A 22,670-nucleotide genomic window follows, 5' to 3' on the forward strand; every position below is an offset into this window, starting at 1 on the left:
GACACAAGAGTCCAGAGCCAGATGGCTTCCCAGGGGAATTCTATCAAATGTTTAAAGAAGAAATCATACCTATTCTACTAAAGCTGTTTGGAAAGATAGAAGGAGATGGAGTACTTCCAAATTCGTTCTATGAGGCCAGCATCACCTTAATTCCAAAAGCAGACAAAGACCCCACCAAAAAGGAGAATTACAGACCAATATCCCTGATGAACATGGATGCAAAAATTCTCAACAAGATACTAGCCAATAGGATCCAACAGCACATTAAGAAAATTATTCACCATGACCAAGTAGGATTTATCCCCGGGACACAAGGCTGGTTCAACACTCGTAAAACAATCAATGTGATTCATCATATCAGCAAGAGAAAAACCAAGAACCATATGATCCTCTCATTAGATGCAGAGAAAGCATTTGACAAAATACAGCATCCATTCCTGATCAAAACTCTTCAGAGTGTAGGGATAGAGGGAACTTTCCTCGACATCTTAAAAGCCATCTACGAAAAGCCCACAGCAAATATCATTCTCAATGGGGAAGCACTGGGAGCCTTTCCCTAAGATCAGGAACAAGACAGGGATGTCCACTCTCACCACTGCTATTCAACATAGTACTGGAAGTCCTAGCCTCAGCAATCAGACAACAAAAAGACATTAAAGGCATTCAAATTGGCAAAGAAGAAGTCAAACTCTCCCTCTTCGCCGATGACATGATACTCTACATAGAAAACCCAAAAGCCTCCACCCCAAGATTGCTAGAACTCATACAGCAATTCGGTAGCGTGGCAGGATACAAAATCAATGCCCAGAAATCAGTGGCATTTCTATACACTAACAATGAGACTGAAGAAAGAGAAATTAAGGAGTCAATCCCGTTTACAATTGCACCCAAAAGCATAAGATACCTAGGAATAAACCTCACCAAAGAGGTAAAGGATCTATACCCTAAAAACTATAGAACACTTCTGAAAGAAATTGAGGAAGACACAAAGAGATGGAAAAATATTCCATGCTCATGGATTGGCAGAATTAATATTGTGAAAATGTCAATGTTACCCAGGGCAATGTACACGTTTAATGCAATCCCTATCAAAATACCATGGACTTTCTTCAGAGAGTTAGAACAAAGTATTTTAAGATTTGTGTGGAATCAGAAAAGACCCCGAATAGCCAGGGGAATTTTAAAAAAGAAAACCATAGCTGGGGGCATCACAATGCCAGATTCCAGGTTGTACTACAAAGCTGTGGTCATCAAGACAGTGTGGTACTGGCACAAAAACAGACACATAGATCAATGGAACAGAATAAAGAACCCAGAAGTGGACCCTCAACTTTATGGTCAACTAATATTCGATAAAGGAGGAAAGACTATCCATTGGAAGAAAGTCTCTTCAATAAATGGTGCTGGGAAAATTGGACATCCACATGCAGAAGAATGAAACTAGACCACTCTCTTACACCAGACACAAAGATAAACTCGAAATGGATGAAAGATCTAAATGTGAGACAAGATTCCATCAAAATCCTAGAGGAGAACACAGGCAACACCCTTTTTGAACTCGGCCACAGTAACTTCTTGCAAGATACATCCACGAAGGCAAGAGAAACAAAAGCAAAAATGAACTATTGGGACTTCATCAAGATAAGAAGCTTTTGCACAGCAAAGGATACAGTCAACAAAACTCAAAGACAACCTACAGAATGGGAGAAGATATTTGCAAATGACATATCAGATAAAGGGCTAGTTTCCAAGATCTTTAAAGAACTTATTAAACTCAACACCAAAGAAACAAACAATCCAATCATGAAATGGGCAAAAGACATGAAGAGAAATCTCACAGAGGAAGACATAGACACGGCCAACACGCACATGAGAAAATGCTCAGCATCACTTGCCATCAGGGAAATACAAATCAAAACCACAATGAGATCCCACCTCACACCAGTGAGAATGGGGAAAATTAACAAGGCAGGAAACCACAAATGTTGGAGAGGATGTGGAGAAAAAGGAACCGTCTTGCACTGTTGGTGGGAATGTGAACTGGTGCAGCCACTCTGGAAAACTGTGCGGAGGTTCCTCAAAGAGTTAAAAATAGACCTGCTCTACGACCCAGCAATTGCACTATTGGGGATTTACCCCAAAGATACAGATGCAATGAAACGCCGGGACACCTGCACCCCGATGTTTCTAGCAGTAATGTCCACAATAGCCAAACTGTGGAAGGAGCCTCAGTGTCCATCGAAAGATGAATGGAGGGATCCCTGGGTGGCGCAGCGGTTTAGCGCCTGCCTTCAGCCCAGGGCGCGATCCTGGAGACCCGGGATCGAATCCCACGTCGGGCTCCCGGTGCATGGAGCCTGCTTCTCCCTCTGCCTGTGTCTCTGCCTCTCTCTCTCTCTCTCTCTGTGACTATCATAAATAATAAAAAAAAAAAGAGAGAGAGATGAATGGATAAAGAAGATGTGGTTTATGTATACAATGGAATATTCCTCAGCCATTAGAAACGACAAATACCCACCATGTGCTTCAACGTGGATGGAACTGGAGGGTATTATGCTGAGTGAAGTAAGTCAATCGGAGAAGGACAAACATTATATGTTCTCATTCATTTGGGGAATATAAATAATAGTGAAAGGGAATAGAAGGGAAGGGAGAAGAAATGGGTAGGAAATATCAGAAAGGGAGACAGAACATGAAGACTCCTAACTCTGGGAAACGAACTAGGGGTGGTGGAAGGGGAGGAGGGCGGGGGGTGGGGGTGAATGGGTGACGGGCAGTGAGGGGGACACTTGACGGGATGAGCACTGGGTGTTATTGTGTATGTTGGTAAATTGAACACCAATAAAAAATTAATTTATTAAAAAAAAGAGAGAGAGAGTCTGCCTTTGCCTTTAGGTCGTGATCCTGAGGTCCTGGGATCGAGTCCTGCATCAGGCTCCCTGCAGGGAGCCTGCTTCCTCCTCTGCCTATGTCTCTGCCTGTCTCTCTGTGTCTCTCATGAATAAATAAATAAAATCTTTTGAAAAAGAGCAATAGTAAAAAAATATTTATCATGTTAGCAAGTTTCAAAATTTCCCATTTAATCTACCCTTGCCACCACTCTCCTCCCCCTACCACCAGTCCCTGGTGCTAATCTGTTTTCTTCCACATATAAATGAGATTATACAGTATTTGTCTCTTCTGTAACTTATTTGCTTTGCTTAATACCCCCAAGGTCCATCCATGTTGTCACAAATGGCAAGATTTTCTTCTCCTTTATGGTTGAAAATTATTCCATTATATATAATATATAATATATATTTATATATATATAAACATTCCATATAACAAACATTCCATCATATATAATACATCATATATAATACATCATATATAATACATCATATATAATAATAATTGTAATAATGCAATACACACACACACACACACACACATATATATATATGTACATTTTCTTTATCTATTCATCCATTAAACCACACTTAGGTTGACTATTGTATATAACACTGCAATGAACATGGGATCCAGATATTTCTTTGAAATTATTTCATTTCCTTCAGATATATACCAAGAAGCCACTCTAATTCTGTCCTACAGAGAATAGTGATCACAGAGCTCTTCAGGGATTCTGGGGCTCCCTTCACAATTTTATTTCTCACACTTGAGAGGCAAGATATGTCTTCTGGATCCTCCCAGAATGAGTATGTTTTAAGTGATAGAACTATTTTAACATTCCAATCTATTCCTCTGGTATATTGGCTACCCTTGCAGAAAAATTATGCTGTCTTAATTACTGTAGCTTTATAAAAAATCTTGTTATCCATGAGAATAAGTCATCCTGTGATTTTTTTTCTCGCTTTTTAACAATTTCTTCAATATTATTGGCCCTTTGCATTTCCAAATGAAATTTAGAATTTACTTAATACAGAAGAAAGCTGGTGGCATTTTTTATTGGGATAGTATTGAATCTATAGATCAATTTGGGCAGAATTGACTTCTTTAACTTTATTAATAAGAATTGTAGATCTTTAATCCATTAATCCAAGTTTTTAATTCCTTCATATGTTACATCCTTCCATTTACTTAGGTTCTTAGGTTTTACTAACTTTTCTTTAGTATTTGATGAAATGGCTTTGTACATTTTTCATTTGAATTATTCCTAAGAATTTTATATATTTGATGCTATTTTTTTAAAAGAAATTTTATTTATTTATGAGAGACACAGAGAGAGAGAGGGGGGCAGAAACACAGGCAGAGGGAGAAGCAGGCTCCATGCAGAGAGCCTGATGTGGGACTTGATCCCGGGACTCCAAGATCACGCCCTGGGCCAGAGGCAGGTGCTAAACCGCTGAGCCACCCAGGGCTATTTAGCCATCCCTATTTGATGTTATTTTGAATTTGAATATTAGAAGCTATAATTTAAAATTATATTTTTAACTGTTTGTTGCATGTATGAAGGAATACATTTGGGTACCTGATGATTTTGCTAAATCTAGGCTTTGCTAGTAGTTTGTGTATTATTTTGGATTTTCAACATGCATAATTGTGTCACCTGCAAGTAATACTTCTATTTTTATTGTAATCACTATAACTTTTCTTTATTTCATTTATTTATTTGCTTATTTATTGCCTTACTGTGCTGGCTAGGACACATTACAATGTTGAATTTAAGTAGTAAGAGTAATAAGAGAACCAAATAAGATTCCAAATCTCATAGGAAAAGCTTTCTTTTACCTTGAAGTATAGTGTTTACCACGGAGTTTTGATACTTTTCAATAGATTAGGGAATTTCTCATCTATTACCAATTTGTAAAAATCAATGATCTTAGACGTTGAGTTTTATCAAATATATTATTCTGTATTATTCCCTATGGCCATATGTGTATTTTTTCTTTATTATAATAATGAAACAAATTGAAATAATTATTTCTCAAATGGTAAAATAACTTGTATCCTTGGAACAAACCCAATTATCATTTTCATTTATCTTGAATTTGATTTGCTAACTTTTATGTTTAGGATTTTACATACAAATTCATAAGAAATATTGACTATGCAACATGCTTCAAATTTTTAAAAAGATTTCGTTTATTTATTCATGAGTGATAGAGAGAGAGGATAGAGACACAGGCAGAGGGAGAAGCAGGCTCCCTGTGGGAAACCAATGTGGAATTCCATCTCAGGACTCCAGGATCACGTCCTGAGCAGAAAGCAGATGCTCAACCACTGGGCCACCCAGGCATCCGCAACATGCTTCAGTTTCATTTCAACTTCCCTATAATAACAATTTCATGTTTCTTCCCAACAGGATGCTCTTTGTACAAATGAAAACGTTCATACTTGCTATGAACTGAATTGTGTCCCCTCAAAATTCATATATTAAAATGCTAGTTCCCAGTGCAACTGTATTTGGAGATAAGATCTCTAGGAGGTAAAGATTAAATGAAGTCCTGGAACACCTGGGTGGCTCAGCGGCTAAGGTGTCTGCCTTCGGCTCAGGGTGTGATCCTGGAATACCAGGATCAAGTCCCACATCGGGCTCCCTGCAGGGGGGCTGCTTCTCCCTCTGCCTATGGCTCTGCCTCTCTCTATGTCTCTCTCATGAATAAATAAATAAAATCTTTATTTAAAAAAAGATTATGGGATCCCTAGGTGGCTCAGCGGTTTAGCGCTTGCGTTTGGTCCAGGGCATGATCCTGGAGTCCCGGGATCCAGTCCCGCATCGGGCTCCCTGCATGGAGCCTGCTTCTTCCTCTGCCTGTGTCTCTGCCTCTCTCTCTCTCTCTCTCTCTCTCTGTGTGTCTATCATGAATAAATAAATAAATCTTTTTAAAAAAAGATTAAATGAAGTCCTAAGAGTGGGGCCCTAATCTGATAGGAGTGGTGACCTTTTAGGGAGAGGAAGAGATTCTCTCTCTTCCGATGCATGCACCAAGGAAAGGCCACATGAGGACATAGTGAAAGGTAGCCATCTACGAACCAGAAAAGCATTAACCATAAGTCAAATTTTCTGACATGTTGATAATGGACTTCTAGCCTTCAGAACTGTGAGAAAATAAATATTTCATATTTAAATCACCCAGTCTGTGGTATTGTGTTATAGCAGTGTGAGCAGACTATGACATCACCTATATCCCAAAAAGAGAGACATAAAATCCCACCAGCTGCATATGCCTAAGTGTTGTTAATTGCTTTCCTAGCTCATTCACAACCCCACCTGAATATTCTATCACACAAAGACTAAATTGTAGAGTTAACAACCATGAAAATTCTTTATACCAAGTAATAGAGAAAAGAAAGATGATGGAGAAATATTTAAAATATGCAAATTCATACATAACAAGCAAGGAAAAATATGCAAGGCTGCTATAATCCTCATTTCTATTATTGGTTGCAAGGCTATAGTCCATAACTCGTAACCTTCATTTTTCTACTTCCAACCCTTGGTTTCTGGGCCCTCAGCCACCAAATTGGGAATTTTTATTTGACAAAGTAATCTGATGTTTCATTACTGAAGGGCCTGAGTTCTTAATGGTTTTGTCTTTGCTGGGTTGCATTTTTGAGTTAACTTTTATTTATGGACAGGGAAACAGTAAGAGATGCCCCAGAAAAATCTTCTCACTCCCATATATTATTCTCTGATGCCATTTTATAATAGAAACGAATTTTTCACATGCATGGTTATCAGAATCAATTTCCCCAACCAGTTTCTGTTGGTTCAGGGACATGAGGACCCTGAAATGGCCAGACAGCACTTTCTACTTCTTACCCAGTATATTCTTTATTATGTCTCCTCGTAGAAGCATTCCTTTCTTGAGAAGTGAAACCTTTAAGCCAGAGCCAAATGTGTAAGAAATAGAAGCAAAAATCCTGGGAGTGGGTTATTAAATTTAATAATGAGAGGAGCTAATCCTATACCTATTTCTTTATTTCCAGACCCATATATTATAGCAATTAGAAAAATGCATCATATACTGACTGCTGCCTCAGAGCATATTCCGTATGATAATGTCTCATCTCATAGAATGTTATCTTTTCACTGTACCATAGTGCAACTTTAGGAAGCTATCCAATGGCTCTATCAGACTAGATGTTTCTGAATAATAGGGTACATTGTAAGACCGGTGAGTTCCATCATTGCTCTTCTCATGCTGCAAATTTCTTTTTTTGACCAGAAGCAATGTTGTGTGGGATTCTTTGATGATGAATAAAGGGTTTCTTATTTCCATAATTATATTATGGACTAATATTATAGGCAGTGTGGGTAGTCCGTGGAGACTGGAAGGATTGACTATCAGTTCAAATGCAAGGTTAGCAATGCAAGACTTGAAGGAACATGACATATCTAGGTAATGTAACACCACCAAAGGACCCTAATAGTTTCCAGTAGACAACCCAGACATAAGATCTGTGATTTACCCAATGAACAATTCAAAGTAGCTGTGTTAAAGACACCCAATGTGCTACAAGAAAACACAGAAAGACAATTCAATGAAATCCAGAATACAGAAAATAAAAAGTTAAATAGGAATGATAAAACCACTAAACACATTCTGGAGCTGAAGAATACAATGAATGAAATGAAAAATGCAATAATGAGTATTAATATCACAATGGAGCAAGTAGAAGAATCTGTGAAGTTGAAGACAGGACCTTTGAAATTATCTAGTCAGAGGGGAAAAAATGAAAAACAACAAAGAAAACTCATATAAACTATGGGAAACCATGAAGGGAAGCAATCTGTGAATTATTGAAGTCCCAGAAGAAGAAGAGAGAAGGGAGCATTTAAAGATTAAGAAAAGGAGAGAGGACTCAAATAAGTAACATCAGAAATGAAAGAGGTGACATTAATACTGATACCTCAGAAATACAAAGGATCGTAACAGATTATTATGAAAAGGTCCACACCAACAAATTGGATAGCATTGAAGAAATGAATAAATTCCTAGAAATACACAACTTACCAAGACTGAGTCATGAAGAAACACTAAATCTGAACAGACCTATAGCAAGAAGATTAAATTTATAATAAAAAAACCACCCAAGAAAGAAAACCCAGGACCAGATATTTTCATTGGTGAATTCTACCAAACATTTAAAAAATTAATATGAATCCTTTTCAAATTCTTCCCAAAAATAGAAGAGAAGGAAGCATTCCCAAACTAACTACAGGCAAATATCTCTGATGAATACCAATGCAAAAATGTCAATAAAATATTAACAAACAATTCAACAGCACATTAAAAGAATCATACACTATGGTCAAAGGGGATTTGTCCATAGGATGCAAGGATGATTCAACATCTGTAAATCAATCAATATGATATTCCATATTAATAGACTGAAAGATAAAAGTCATGATCATCTCAACAGATAAAGAAAAAGCATTTGATAAAATTCAACATCCTTTCATGATAAAAATTCTCAACCAATTGGTATAGAAGGAAAACACCTCAACATAATAAAGGCCACATAAGATAAGCCCACTGTAAACATCATACTTAGTGGTGGAAGGTTAAAAAGTTTTCCTCTAAAATCAGGAACAAGACACTCACTCTTACCACTCCTATTCAAAATATTACTGGGGGATGCCTGGGTGGCTCAGCCGTTAAGCGTCTGCCTTCGGCTCAGGGCATGATCCTGGAGTCCCGGGATTGAGTCCCACATCGGGCTCCCTGCACAGAGCCTGCTTCTCCCTCTGCCTATGTCTCCGTCTCTCTCTGTCTCTCTCTCTCTCTGTCTCTCATGAATAAATAAATAAAATCTTTTTTAAAAACCCCAAAATATTACTGGAAGTCCCAGTCTGAAAAGTTAGGCAAAAAGAAAGGGGAGGGGTTGGAGGTAGGAAAGAAAATCATAAAAGGTATCCAAATCAGAAAGGAAAAAGTAAAATTATCTCTGTTTGCAGATGGTATGATCTTACATATAGAAAATCCAAAGGACTCCAACAAAACAAAAGCAAAGAACTAGTGGAACCAATAAACTAATTCAGTAAAGATGAAAGATACAAAGTTAGCATACAAAAATGAGTTGCATTTTGATATACTAATGACATGCTATCTGAAAAAGAAATAAAACAGAAAATACTTTGGAATAATTCTAACCAAAGAAAAACCTGTATGCTGAAACTGTACCACTTTGATGAAAGAAATCAAAGAAATACAAAATAAAGGAAAGATACCTCCTGTTCATGGATCAGGAAAATTAATATTGTTTAAATATCCATACCCTAATCTATGGGGGATATGTTCCAACACCCTCAGTGGATGCCTGAAACTGTGGATAGTACCAAACACACACACACACACACACACACACACACACACACACACACACAATGCTTTTCCCATATATACAAACCTATTATAAAGTTTAATGTATAGATTAGGTGCAGTAAGAGATTAACAATAATAAATAACAGAATAGAACGATTTTAACAATATACTGTAATAAAACAATGTGAATGTAGTTTCTCTCTCTCAGAAAATATCTAATTGTACCACACTCACCTTTCTTCTTGTGATGATATGAGATGATAAAATGCCTATGTGATGAGATGAAGGGAGGTGAGTGATGTAGGCATTGTGATATAGTGCAGGCTCCAGTTGATGATCTAACGATACATCAGGAGGATCATCTGCTTCTAGACCATGGTAGACTGTGGGGTAACTGAAACTGCAGAAAGTGAAATCATGGATAAGAGGGGACCACTGTACCACATAAAACTGTATATAGATTCAATGTGATTTCTATTAAAATTCCAAAGGCATTTTTCACAGAAATAGAAGAAACAATCCTAAATTTTGTATGGAACTACAAAATAGCATGAATAGCCAAAGATATCTTGAGAAATAACAAAAGTAGAAGCATCACACTGAGTGATTTAAAAATATATTACAAAGCTATAATAATCAAAACAGTATGGTATTGGCATAAGAATAGACACAGACTAAGCAAATAGAACCAAGAATCCAGAAATAAACCTTTGTATATATAGTCAAATAATATTTATAAGGAATCCAAGAATGCTCAATGGGGAAAGGAGAGTCTCTTCAATGAACGGTATTGGAAAAACTGGATAATTATGTGCAAAAGAGCGAAACTGGGCCCCTATTTTACCACTTACATAAATTGACTCAAAATAGACTCAAGGCTTAAACATTAAACTCAAAACTATAAAACTCCTAGAAGAAAACATAGGGCAAAGCTCCTTGTCAAGAGTGTTGGCAATGATTTTTTTGGATGTGACAGCAAAAGCAAAAATTAATAAATGGGACAACATCAAATTAAAGCTTCTCTATAGGTTCTACAAAATGTAAAGCCAACCCACAGAATGGAGAAAATATTTGCAAACCATTTGTCTCATGAGGGATTAAATATCCAACATTTAAGAGAACTTATAGAATAGCAAAAGAAACAATCTGATTAAAAAACGGGCTAGAGGAACTGACTAGACATTTTTCCAAAGAGGACTTCCAAATGACCAGAAGGTACATGAATAGATGCTCAACATCACTCATCATCAGAGAAATGCAAATCAAAGCCACAATGAGATACTCCCTTATACCTGTTAGAATGGATATTATAAAAAAGATAAGGGCAAGAGGTAGTGAGGTTATGGGGAGAAAGGAGCCCTCATGCATTCCCTCTTAGAAATATAAATTAGTGCAGCCACTAATAACTAGTGCAGTTCATAAACTGTATGAAGTTTCCTCAAAAGTTTCAGAACATCAAGCAATGCCTCTTCTGGGGAATGAAGGAAATGAAAGGAAATGCTATGAAAAGATACCAAAGAGATACCTTCTCTCCCATGTTTATTGTAGCATTATCTACAACAGCCAGCACATGGAAACAACCTAAGTATTCACTGACAGAGGGACGTCATTTTCCCACTAACAGATGAATGGATAAAGAAATCGTGCTATGTGTATATACAATGGGCTACTATTCAGACACCAAAACAAGGAAATCCTGCTATTTGTAACAACACAGATGGGCCTAAGTAAAATAAGTCAAACAGAAAAAGACAAAATATTGTATGATTTCACCTATATGGGGAATCTAAAAAAGCAGACTTCATAGAAACAGAGAGTTGATTGATGATTGCCAGTAGTTGGGGGCTGGGGAAAATGGAGGGGTATTGGTCAAAATATACAGACATCCAGTTACAAGATGAGTCAGTTCTGGGGATATAAGTTACAGCACGGTGACTACAGTTAATTTTGTATTACATGCTAGAAAGTTGCTGAGAGAATAGACTTTAAGTGTTCTCAGCACACACACACCAAATGGTAACTATATGGGTTGGAGGTGTTAACTAACCTTGTGATAATCATTTCACAATACACACGTGAGGCAGATCATCACGTTGGGTACTTTGAAGTTACATGTTATAGGTCAATTTTATCTCAATACATCAGGAAAAAATAAATTAAAAAAAAATAAGAGAGAAGAGGCCTAAGATAAACCTTAAGAGTGAAAAGGGAGCCTACAGAGAATTAGAAAAAGCACCCCCCAAGAGAAATGGGGGGAGAAACAAGAAGAGTGGGTGTTGTGGCAGCTAAGGGAACACAGTATTTTAAGGAGGGACATTTCAGTGGTGTCAAATGCTGCGGAGAGGCACGAGAGAGTGAGCAAGATTACTATAGCAAGAGGGAGGCCTTCGATGACCTTGACAGAAACAGTTTGGAGGAATGGTGAGGGTGGAGACCAGCAGAGGCCCGGTGGGCTGAAATGTGAGGGGAGAGGAAGTAGTGGAGCAGCTGGGGTGAGAGTGGGAAGTGTGAAAGCCAAGTCAAATTTCCTGAATTAACTTTAGTTCTTCCTCTGCCCACCGCCTTCCAACCCCCTGCCCCACCCCTACCTCAACATGCATACATTCCACGGAAATTATTATTGGTGGCAATGGCCTCTTATACCCTGAGATTTGATCATACGCTTCCTGGACATCTGTCCTCATTTATTCCCTCGCTTGTACCCCTATAACCCCAAGCCTGCCCATGGCTCAAATGGGTCAGTCAGTCCCTAATCTCCCAGCTGGCCTCCTTAATGCGGGTCTTGTTTGTTTCCAATTTGCCTTTCACATATCACATCACCACCACCAACTTTTAACATGCAAATATGAGCATCTCCCCTGCTTAAAACTCTTGAATGAAACTCCAGCACTTGCAAGGTGAGTGCAAATTGGTCAGCACAATCCAGGAGGCTTTCTGAGTTCTAGTTCCTGCCTCTCCCTCCGCTCTTGGCCAATCACGCTTCTGCTCCAGCAACATAGAATTCCTCTGGGCTATTCACACTAGCCATTGCTCTGTCCTGACTTTCTCTTCCAGGTGTTTGGGAAAGCTTCTACTTTCCTCTCCAGAGCTAAGCCCTCAAGCACATCTTCCATTACAATGCTTTCCCTCATCCTCTTCCTGTCCACCCCATGATCACTGCCATCTTTCATTCTTTTTTATTTCTATTTTTGTTCTTTTTACTCTTTCTCCAATCCATCCTTTATTGTATTACATGTTTAGCTCTCCAGGAGATTATGACTTCCTGAAACACCAAAAATATGATGTTTATCTTTGTATCTCTAGTATTTATGACAGTGCCTGGCATGGCAAGTGAAGCTTAAATTGCCATAGCAACTTGGGGAGTGTTACTGATATTTCTGATACCAGCATGACTGCTTAACCAGCATAAAGGGAAAAAGGACAAGTGCCTCTGCAATCACTTTAAGCCCACAGGTGGCCCCAGGCTCCAATGAGCAGGGACCCTGTTAGAAGCTGGGGGAGGGACAGTAAGTATCCTCCAGACTGAGAAGGCACTTTAAGGCTGAAACAAAGCAGGACCCTCCACAATGTCCACACAGTTTGATTCAGGGTAACTTATTGACAAGGCGAATCAGGCAGGCTGGGCTGGAGGACTGGCCCTTGGGTGATCCAACCATTGCACAACTACTCTCCACCTAGTGTGGACCTTAACCCACAGCTTGCATAGAGTGGGGGGCATGATGGTGAGGTCAAAGTGCAACCATCTATCTGTGTGCTGGTCATCTCTACTGGTTATCTTAAGTGGCACCTTTTGTGTACCACTTGAGGTTAGATCAGAACTAGCCTTCCCACATTCCAGTCAGGGCACCATGAACCTCTAAGGGGCCTGGACCACAGAACCCCTGAGGGAGGTCATTGTGAGGGCACAAACACGATGGAAAGCCAAAGGTGGAGTCAGTGTTGTCAGCACTCCTCCAGACCCCTTCCACAGCAGGCCTTCTGTTCGAGTCCCACCTGGGATATTGAATACCTTTCTTCCTTGGAAGGATTCTAGCTCTATTCTCCACCAAAATTTCCCTGAGGAGTATGGTCTACTTAATTGCAAAGCAGACTGGCCATACCCCAGGGCTTTTCAATTCAAAGAGCCTCCTGAGGATTCTACGATAGAGACCCAGAAGGAGGCCCATGTGGTGGGTGTGAAGGGGATGCCAGACTGCTACTGCCTGACTCATCTCCCTGCTGTGGACTCAGTGGCTGAGATCATTGCATCTGGGAAACATGAAAAAAGCTGGAAATAACAAAAGCTCCTGTAGCACCAATAAAGTTAGGTCTAGGTAAACTCAAACACAAGAATTATTCCAGATTTACTTATATTTTACTCTTTGTTCCATCTACTTATACTTCTACTTAGACAGATTTACAATTGGTACAATTTTTTTCTTGGCCACAACTTCAAGTAAATCACAGTTTTTTTTTTACCTGGTCATGGTTGCTTTAAAAGGATCCCCATTTCTTGCTATTGTAGTTTAATTCTTGAATTCTGATAACAAAGAAGAAAATAACTCCAGCGTCTTCCCTTTGATAAGTTAGACGTGGCTGAATTTCCATTGACTACCTCGTCCCAGTATGAGCCTCTGAAGACCATTCTGAACAGGTCAGCTTGTAGTAATTGTTCTTGCTATAAAGTAATTGTTCTTGCTATAAAGTTCTTGTTCTTTCCACTCATTAATACAGTACTTAATTGTTAAATACGCTTTAAGGAATAATCTAACAGGGTCTAATTTGATCATTTCTATAGATCAGTTATTTCAAAGGCAATAACTTGCCTTATAAAATGACTGAAATTATCTTCACCTTTGATTTGGGTTTCTCAAAATTGCACTTTTTTTAATAAACCAGAACAATGTACTGGGCATACTGGGTCACAAACTTCGTATCCTTGTGCCTCTCCTCATGAAGGCAGATGAGACCCTAGAAGAAGATGGTTGCAAAATGGCAAGCAGCCACCAATGAGGGGCAGGGGATGATCATCCAATGCTAGACCCTTTTTCCTCTAATAGCCAGAAAGTGGTGTACTTCCCTACTCTATTGCACTTAGCACCTGGGGTTCTCCCTCCTGCCATGTTTGAAGATCAAGACATGGAGGTAGGGTCACATTCTGATGATATAAAGAAGGTGGCAATCTGCTGATTTACCTGGCCAATTTGACCGCACATGTGGTTCAGGGCTCAGAGTGAATTGCTATTTACCTGTCTGCAAGTTGGCCTTGTCATTCCTTTCTTTCCTACTTTCCAATCTGATTCTGGCAAAGTCATACTTCAAAGTCAAAGTTGTGATTTACCGAATTATTCAGTAGCTCCCAAATGACGTTTGTTAGTCATACTCCTTCCTGAGAGGTAGCAGTGAAACTTGACCTAAAATATATGACTTCCAAAGCTATGTACTGCTCAGGAGCTCCTAAAAGCCCCTTTACCATGGCCATAGGGTACAGGAGGTCTTAAGAATTCTGACACCCAGCAAACACCTGGAGGGACAGTAAATATCTGCAGATGCGGCCAAATATCTCTCAGAAGAATATTGCTTTAGGACTCTGGAGCCTTTACGTTTACTTTGGACAATCCTCATTCAAGATCGCAAACCTAATGACTTGTGAGATTTGAGGAAAATGATGTAATATAGTGGAGATTTGCAAAGCTACCTAAAGCAAGTTAAGCAAGTGTTTTATTACTTCAGAAAAAAAAAAAAAGGAATGGCCATGTTCTCAGGAAATCTAATTTTTTCAATAACAAATCATCCCAGAAAAATGACAACTCATGCTCAAAATGTCACAAGATGAGTTGTGCAATATTCCTATATGGAATCATTTATTCAGTAATATTGGCTGTCACCTAAAGGTTATAGTCCAAAGGAAAATATCAAGTTATGCAAGATTTTATCTGTAGTACATATGTCAAGCTCAAAAGAAAACCATATTAAAGCAAAAACAAAAAGTATTTGAGTGTCTTTCTAGACCCTTGAAAATGGCAAATTCTTCTGATATTCAGGTTAGCATTCTCAGATGATATCTCTTAGCTTGATGCCACAAGTACTCCATTCAAGTGTTGGGTTTATAGTTTTCAGTGACAGGTTAAAATGAAAAAAATGTCATGTCATGTTAAAGTTTCTAGTTAAGTGAAAAACTATACTCCCCTTGACCCCTGCCCTTCACCAAAGGAACAAGAATGCTACTGGTAGATAAATAACATGGCACAGGGCATGAAAATAATTTAGTGGAGGCCAAACTCGTATAAGAAATACTGTTACATAATTATTTGCATGTAGTCCAATGATGAGGCCAAGAGGTACATTTTTATGTGTTTGGACTCATTTCTTCCAGTAGCATAAAAGTAAAACATAACATGAAGTGGTGATTGATAAAAGGAAACAGTTTGTGAGATACGACATGATCACATTAGAAACCACTTCCGTAGTAAGGGTGTTTTCAACAAAATGGTTTCTCTATGGCACAGCAGGCCAGAAGAGAGGGTGAGAGGGTGAACTAACCTACTGGATAGAATTTCTTTAAAACCTTCAGGCAAGGGCAGCCCGGGTGGCTCAGCAGTTTAGCGCCGCCTTCAGCCCAGGGCATGATCTTAGAGACCAGGGATCAAGTCCCACATCATGCTCCCTGCATGGAGCCTGCTTCTCCCTCTGCCTGGATCTCTGCCTCTCTCTGTGTGTGTTTCTCATGAATAAATAAATAAAATCTAAAAACAAAACAAAGCAAAACTTCAGGCAAATTGCTTGCATCTCTATAAAGAAAAGTGAGAAAAATAATTTCATTTACAGTCATTAAAAAAACAAACAAACAATTTAGGAATAAGCTTAACCAAGGAGGCAGAAATCTCATATCCTGAAAAACATGAAACATTGCTGGATTAAGTTAAAGAAAACAAAAACAAATGGAAGAACATTCTGAGTTCATGAATTGGAAAATTTAATATACTAAAGATGCTAATACTATTCAAAGTGATCTACAGATCCAATTCAATCCCTATCAAACTCCTAATAATGTTTTTTTTTGCAGAACTAGAAAAATTTATCCTAAAATTTGTATGAAATCTCAAAGGACTCTAAATAGATCAAATAATCTTGAAAAAGAACAAAGTTGGGATCCCTGGGTGGCGCAGCGGTTTGGCGCCTGCCTTTGGCCCGGGGCTGATCCTGGAGACCCGGGATCGAATCCCACATCGGGCTCCCGGTGCATGGAGCCTGCTTCTCCCTCTGCCTGTGTCTCTGCCTCTCTGTCTCTCTCTGTGTGACTATCATGAATAAATAAATAAAATCTTTAAAAAAAAAAAAAAAAAAAAAAACAAAGTTGGAGGTCCTATCCTTCCTAATTTCAAAATTTATTACAAAGCTACAGTAATCAAAATAGTGTAGAATTAGAATAAACACACATGTAACAACCAATGGAGTAGCTTGGAGAGTCCAGAACAAATCCTCACATATATGGTCAAATGATTTTCAACATGGATGTTAAGACTATTTGATGCTGAAAAGACAATCTTTTCAACACATGTTGGGACAATGATATCCGTATGTGATAGAACAAAGTTGGTCTCTCACTTTATAACATACACAAAAATTAACTCAAATTGGATTAAAGATCTAAACGTAAGATCTATCACTATAAAACCCTTAGGAAGAAAAGCAACATAAGGAAAGCCACGTGCCATTGGATTTAAGAGTGAATTCTTGGATATAATATCAAAAGCAAGGGATCCCTGGGTGGCTCAGCAGTTTAGCGCCGCCTTCAGCTCAGGGCATGATCCTGGAGACCCAGCATCGAGTCCCACATCGGGCTCCCTACATGGAGCCTGCTTCTCCCTCTGCCTGTGTCTCTGCCTCTCTCTCTCTCTCTCTCTCTCTGTATCTCTCATGAATAAATAAATAAAATCTTTAAAAAAATATCAAAAGCATGAGCAACAAAAGGAAAAGTAGATAAATGGAACTTCATCAAAAATAAAAACTTTTGTGTATCAAATAATGCTATGAACACAGAGAAAAGGCAACCAACAGAATGGGAGAAAAGATTTACAAATCACATATCTAATAAGGGGTTAATACCCAGACTATATAAAGAACGGATATAACTCAACAACAACAAACAAACAACCAGATTGAAAAATGGGGAAAGGACCTGCATTTTCCAAATGCATACAAATGGCCAATAAGCTCATGAAAAGATGCTTAACCATCACTAATCTTTAGGGAAACACGAATCACTACAATCAGATACCACTTTACACCCATTATGATGATCATTTTTTAAGACAACAACAAACAGAAAATACCAAGCATGGTTGAGGATATGGAAAAACTGGAACTCTTGTGCACTATTGGTAGGAATGTAAAATGTTATATTTGCTATGGCAAACAGTATGGTGGTTCCTCAAAAAATTAAAAACAAATTATCATATGACCCAACACTTCCACTTTTGGTTATATACTCAAAAGAACTGAAAGCAGGCTCTCAAAGAGATATTTGTATAACTATGTTCATAACAGCATTATTCACAGTAGCCAAAATTTGAAAGTAACCCAATTCTACAACAATAGATCAGATAAACAAATATATGGTACAATGGAATATTATTTGGTCATGAAAGAGAAGAAAATGTTTAAAAAGATTTTATTTATTTATTCATGAGAGACATAGAGAGAGAAAGGCAGAGACACAGGCAGGGGGAGAAGCAGGGTCCCTAGGGGAACCTGTTGTGGAACTTGATTCCAGGACCTTGAGATAATGACCTGAGCCAAAGGCAGATGCTCAATCACTGAGCCACACAAGTGCCCCAAGGGAAGCAAGTTTTAACATATGCTACAACATGGATGAAACTTAAGGACATTATGCTAAGTCTAAGAAGCCAGTGACAAAAGGACAAGTACTATCTGATTCCACTTATATAAGCTACATAAAGTAGTCAAATTTCTAGAGGAGAAAAGATAATGATGGTTGCCAGGGGGTGGAGGGGAAGGAGAGAATGAGGAATTATTCCTTAATGGGGAGTGTTTCTGTTTAGGACGATGTAAAAGCTCATGTTTATTTTACCACAATACAAAAAAATTGCAGGTAACCTTATAAGTACAGTTTAGGACATAATCATTTAAAGACCAGGAATTGTATACTCTCTCTGATGAAGTAACACAAAAAGTTCTCTTTAAGTAGGACATGTATCACATTTACATTAGATGCAGAGGTTTTATATAACCTAAACATTCTGATTTTTAAATTGCAACCTAGAGCAATAAAAACAGAAAGTTAAATATTATAGACTTATTGTTTGATTCTCATACTTATGTTATGGAAGCATTAGAAGCACGTATACAAAATATCCAGAATTAAACATATTTTGAAAATAATCACTAGCTAAAAGAAAATGCAGCAACAGGAAGAAGTAGATTGATTTCCAGAGAGAATTCTCAGAAACCTTTCGAAGCTTCAGATTTTATTGAACTCTTTCTGGGAATGTTGCCTTCAAAAGTTTAACCAGGGCCACTGAGGAAATGTGTTCAGGGACAGGAAAAAAAGAAAATTGATCCACAAGACTTTTTTTTTTTTTTTTTTTACGTAATATAGAATTCCTTCATAGCAATATTCACAATTTGTCATTACTATTTTTATATGTGCTGTTTATCTCTTATTCTCTGTCATACCAGAATATAAGCTCCATGAAGGTAGAGATCTTATCTACCTAAATCACCATTCACCACTATGTATACAATAAAATATGGCATATAGTAAATATTTATATATACTTGCTTAAAAAATGAATGATTGACTTTTATCTCTAGTAGTACCTAACAAAGTACCTTATATATAGTAGATAATAAAAGTTGTTGATCTGATTATCTATGCAAAAAAACCTGATGTCACTTGAGTTAGAAGTTTATGATGGCACAATAAAAACTCACTGGGACCTCAAGGAATAGGTATTGTATTTTACTTAGGATACCGCTGATTGTGAGATGAATAATTAGGAAAGTTTATTTATTTTTTTAAATGATTGTATTTATTTATTCATGAGAGACACAGAGGGAGAGAGAGAGAGAGACAGAGACACAGGCAGAGGGAGAAGCAGGCTCTATGCAGAAAGCCCGATGTGGGACTCGATCCCGGGTCTCCAGGATCACACCCTGGGCCACAGGCAGGCGCTAAACCACTGAGCCACCCAGGGATCCTATTAGGAAAGTTTAAGACAGAAAACATTTTGCTGATTAAGCTGCGACCCACCATTAATTATAATGCACATCTTGATTACAGAGATTTTAAGACTGTGAAAAATGTGCTTCTCAGAATTTAAAAAAATATATAACAGGGTTTTCCCTCAAATCTATTTTATTGTCTTTTTTATGGTAATCTTGAACTGAAAAGAGTCCTAATAGGCATTACTCTATATGTTTGTATAGTACTAAGGCAAATGTTTATAGAATGATGTTATGGTGAAGCAACATTTGAGCTGAAGAAGACCATCAGATTCCAAGCACACATTCTTATGAGAAGGAAGAAGGAAGCAGCAGCAGAAGGAGAATATGAAGGGAGTACAGTAGTGATGTTGATTAGATTTGACCTTCTAAACATCACCTTGTATGCAAAGACATATGGGTCCCTAAGAGGACACAGACACAGCTAAGGGGCCACTGCAGACTTCCTAGTGAGCAATACCAGTAACTTGGACCAGGATGGTGGAGGTGGGATGGGAAGAAGTACACAGTCAGGAGCTGTTATAGAAGCAACATGGACAGAATTTGGCGATGCATTAAATTATTTTCCAACCAGGGTAAGCCTGAGTGGTTCAGCAGTTTAGCGCCGCCTTCAGCCCAGGGTGTGATCCTGGAGACCAGGGATCGAGTCCCACATCGGGCTCCCTGCATGGAGCCTGCTTCTCCCTCTGCCTGTGTCTCTGCCTCTCTCTCTCTGTGTGTCTCTCATGAATAAGTAAATAAAATATTAAAAAAATTATTTTCCAACCATCTTTTAATTATTTGGCAAAGACTTGTAGTGATGTACGCCCCTGATTCTACATTTAAACAATAGCACAAATTAGGAAACATTCCATTGTTTTTTAAAACATACATTTGACTTAAAGTTTATTTTAGTTAGCAGAAATAATAAGGTTCCCATATTTCTGAGGATATTTTACACTTTAACTAATTCATTTTTTAAATAACAGACTTCATAGCACCAGGGGTTCCAGCGTCAGATTGGCATAGAATGATAAAGGTATCCTGTTTCCAGAAGGGCCTGGTGTTAGGGGGCATGGAGGAGTTAGGGGAGCACACTTGCACTCCTAAATCTGTCACTCATGTCGGACATGCTGTGGAGATCAGGGCCAAGTTTGGAGAAACTTCTGAATGGATCCATGCGACAAATTCTCGCTGTATTGTAAATTATCAGTCCACCTTTCTGATACTCTCCAAAGAACTAACATAAAAAAAAATAACATAAAACTTCACAATAGAGGTTTTAATTAAAACTAGAGGTTCTTTGAACTATTATAAAAGGCAGAGTTAACAGAGGCAGGTGCCTTGAGGGTTTTACCTCCATCACCAGCTGTCCATGCCTTTGTTCCTTTCTCTTGCATCACACACTCTCCTATTGTGTATTGACCTAGATTATAAATGGATATCAAGATCAAGATAAGAATAAAGTGAATAAAATTACGTGTGTGTGTGTCATTTAAGAGCAAGATATTCAAGAAGAAAAATAATTACTAGCATAGTTCCTATTGCTATAAAATGATGCAGCAAATTAAAAACAAGGGCAACTTTATACTTTACGATATTCATGTGCATGCATAACACACACATAGGAAGTAGGAAATGCTAGAGGCCATGCATTCCACTCCGTTTTTGTTGCCAATAACTTCAGTGACATCTGATGGAGTGTGGTGAACTTTCAAAGACACAGTGACCCCAGATCTGTAACTGGGGGGTTCTAGTGGTGGGACAGAGGGAAAGCTTGTATTGGATCCTCCAACCCTTGCCAGAAGCTCATTCCACAGGAGACTCTTCTAGAGATCTATATCACTGGGATAGTCTACAATTGGATTTTTTACTTTCTTTTTCCCCAATTATACTCTAAGATTTAGGAATGTGGTTTCCACCTCATTTCACTTTCTTTTCTCTCGCTGAGCTTGTATTCTTTATTTAAAAAGAAAGGCTTTAAAAATATTTGAACAGTAGATTGTACTTGGGCTACAGAAAGGTATATATATATATATATATATATATATATATATATATATTTACAGAAAGGTATTATTATTATTATTTTTTATTTTTTATTTTTTAAAATAAATTCTGCCTTTATTTTATTTATTTGTTTATTTTTAGATTTTATTTATTTATTAGACACAGAGAGACAGAGAGAGAGGCAGAGACACAGGCAGAGGGAGAAGCAGGCTCCATGCAGGGAGCCTGATGTGGGACTTGATCCCAGGTCTCCAGGATCACACCCTGGGCTGAAGGTGGCGCTAAACCGCTGAGCCACCGGGGCTGCTCCAGAAAGGTATTTTTAAAAGGGAAGTCATCTCTCTGTTCTATAAACATGTTACGAATTAAATCGTATCCTCAAAAAAGATATGTTGTAATCCTTAGTGTCAGGACATGTGCATGGACCTTATTTGGAAGTAGGGCTGTTAGTTAAGATGGGGTGATACCAGACTAGGGGGGCAGGTGTCCCTATAAGAAAAGAAGAGGCGGGATCCCTGGGTGGCGCAGCGGTTTGGCGCCTGCCTTTGGCCCAGGGCGCGATCCTGGAGACCCAGGATCGAATCCCACGTCGGGCTCCCGGTGCATGGAGCCTGCTTCTCCCTCTGCCTGTGTCTCTGCCTCTCTCTCTCTCTCTCTTTCTCTCTCTCTCTCTCTCTGTGTATGCGTGTGACTATCATAAATAAATAAATACAAATTAAAAAGAAATAGAAGAGGCGGTGACCCACGGATACACAGAGGAAGGATGCCACCTGAGGCAGACACTAGCCACGGAATGCCAGGGGCTGCCAGCGAACCGTCAGCAACTGGAAGAGACAATGACAGATTCCCTGTTCTAAGTTTCAGAAAGAGCATGGTCCTGCCAACACCTCAATGCCAGACTTCTGGACTCCAGACCTGTGAAGCAATACGTTTCTGTTGTTTTGAGCAGCCCAGTTTGTGGTACTTATTAAGACAGCCCTAGGAAACTCACAAACCATCCATCAGTCCATCCATCTATCCCTCCACCCGTCCATCCATTCATCGACCTATTCCTCCAATTGTCTTTTTTTTTTTTTTTTTTTTTTTTTTTTTTAGTGCTCTCTGTGTACGAGGCATCATACACAGTAATTCTGAGGCAGCAAAGGTGAGAAAGAAACCATCTCTGCTTCTAAGACCTTT

The sequence above is a fragment of the Canis lupus genome, chromosome 7 (assembly GCF_011100685.1).
Source record: "Canis lupus familiaris isolate Mischka breed German Shepherd chromosome 7, alternate assembly UU_Cfam_GSD_1.0, whole genome shotgun sequence".
Lineage (NCBI taxonomy): Eukaryota > Metazoa > Chordata > Mammalia > Carnivora > Canidae > Canis > Canis lupus.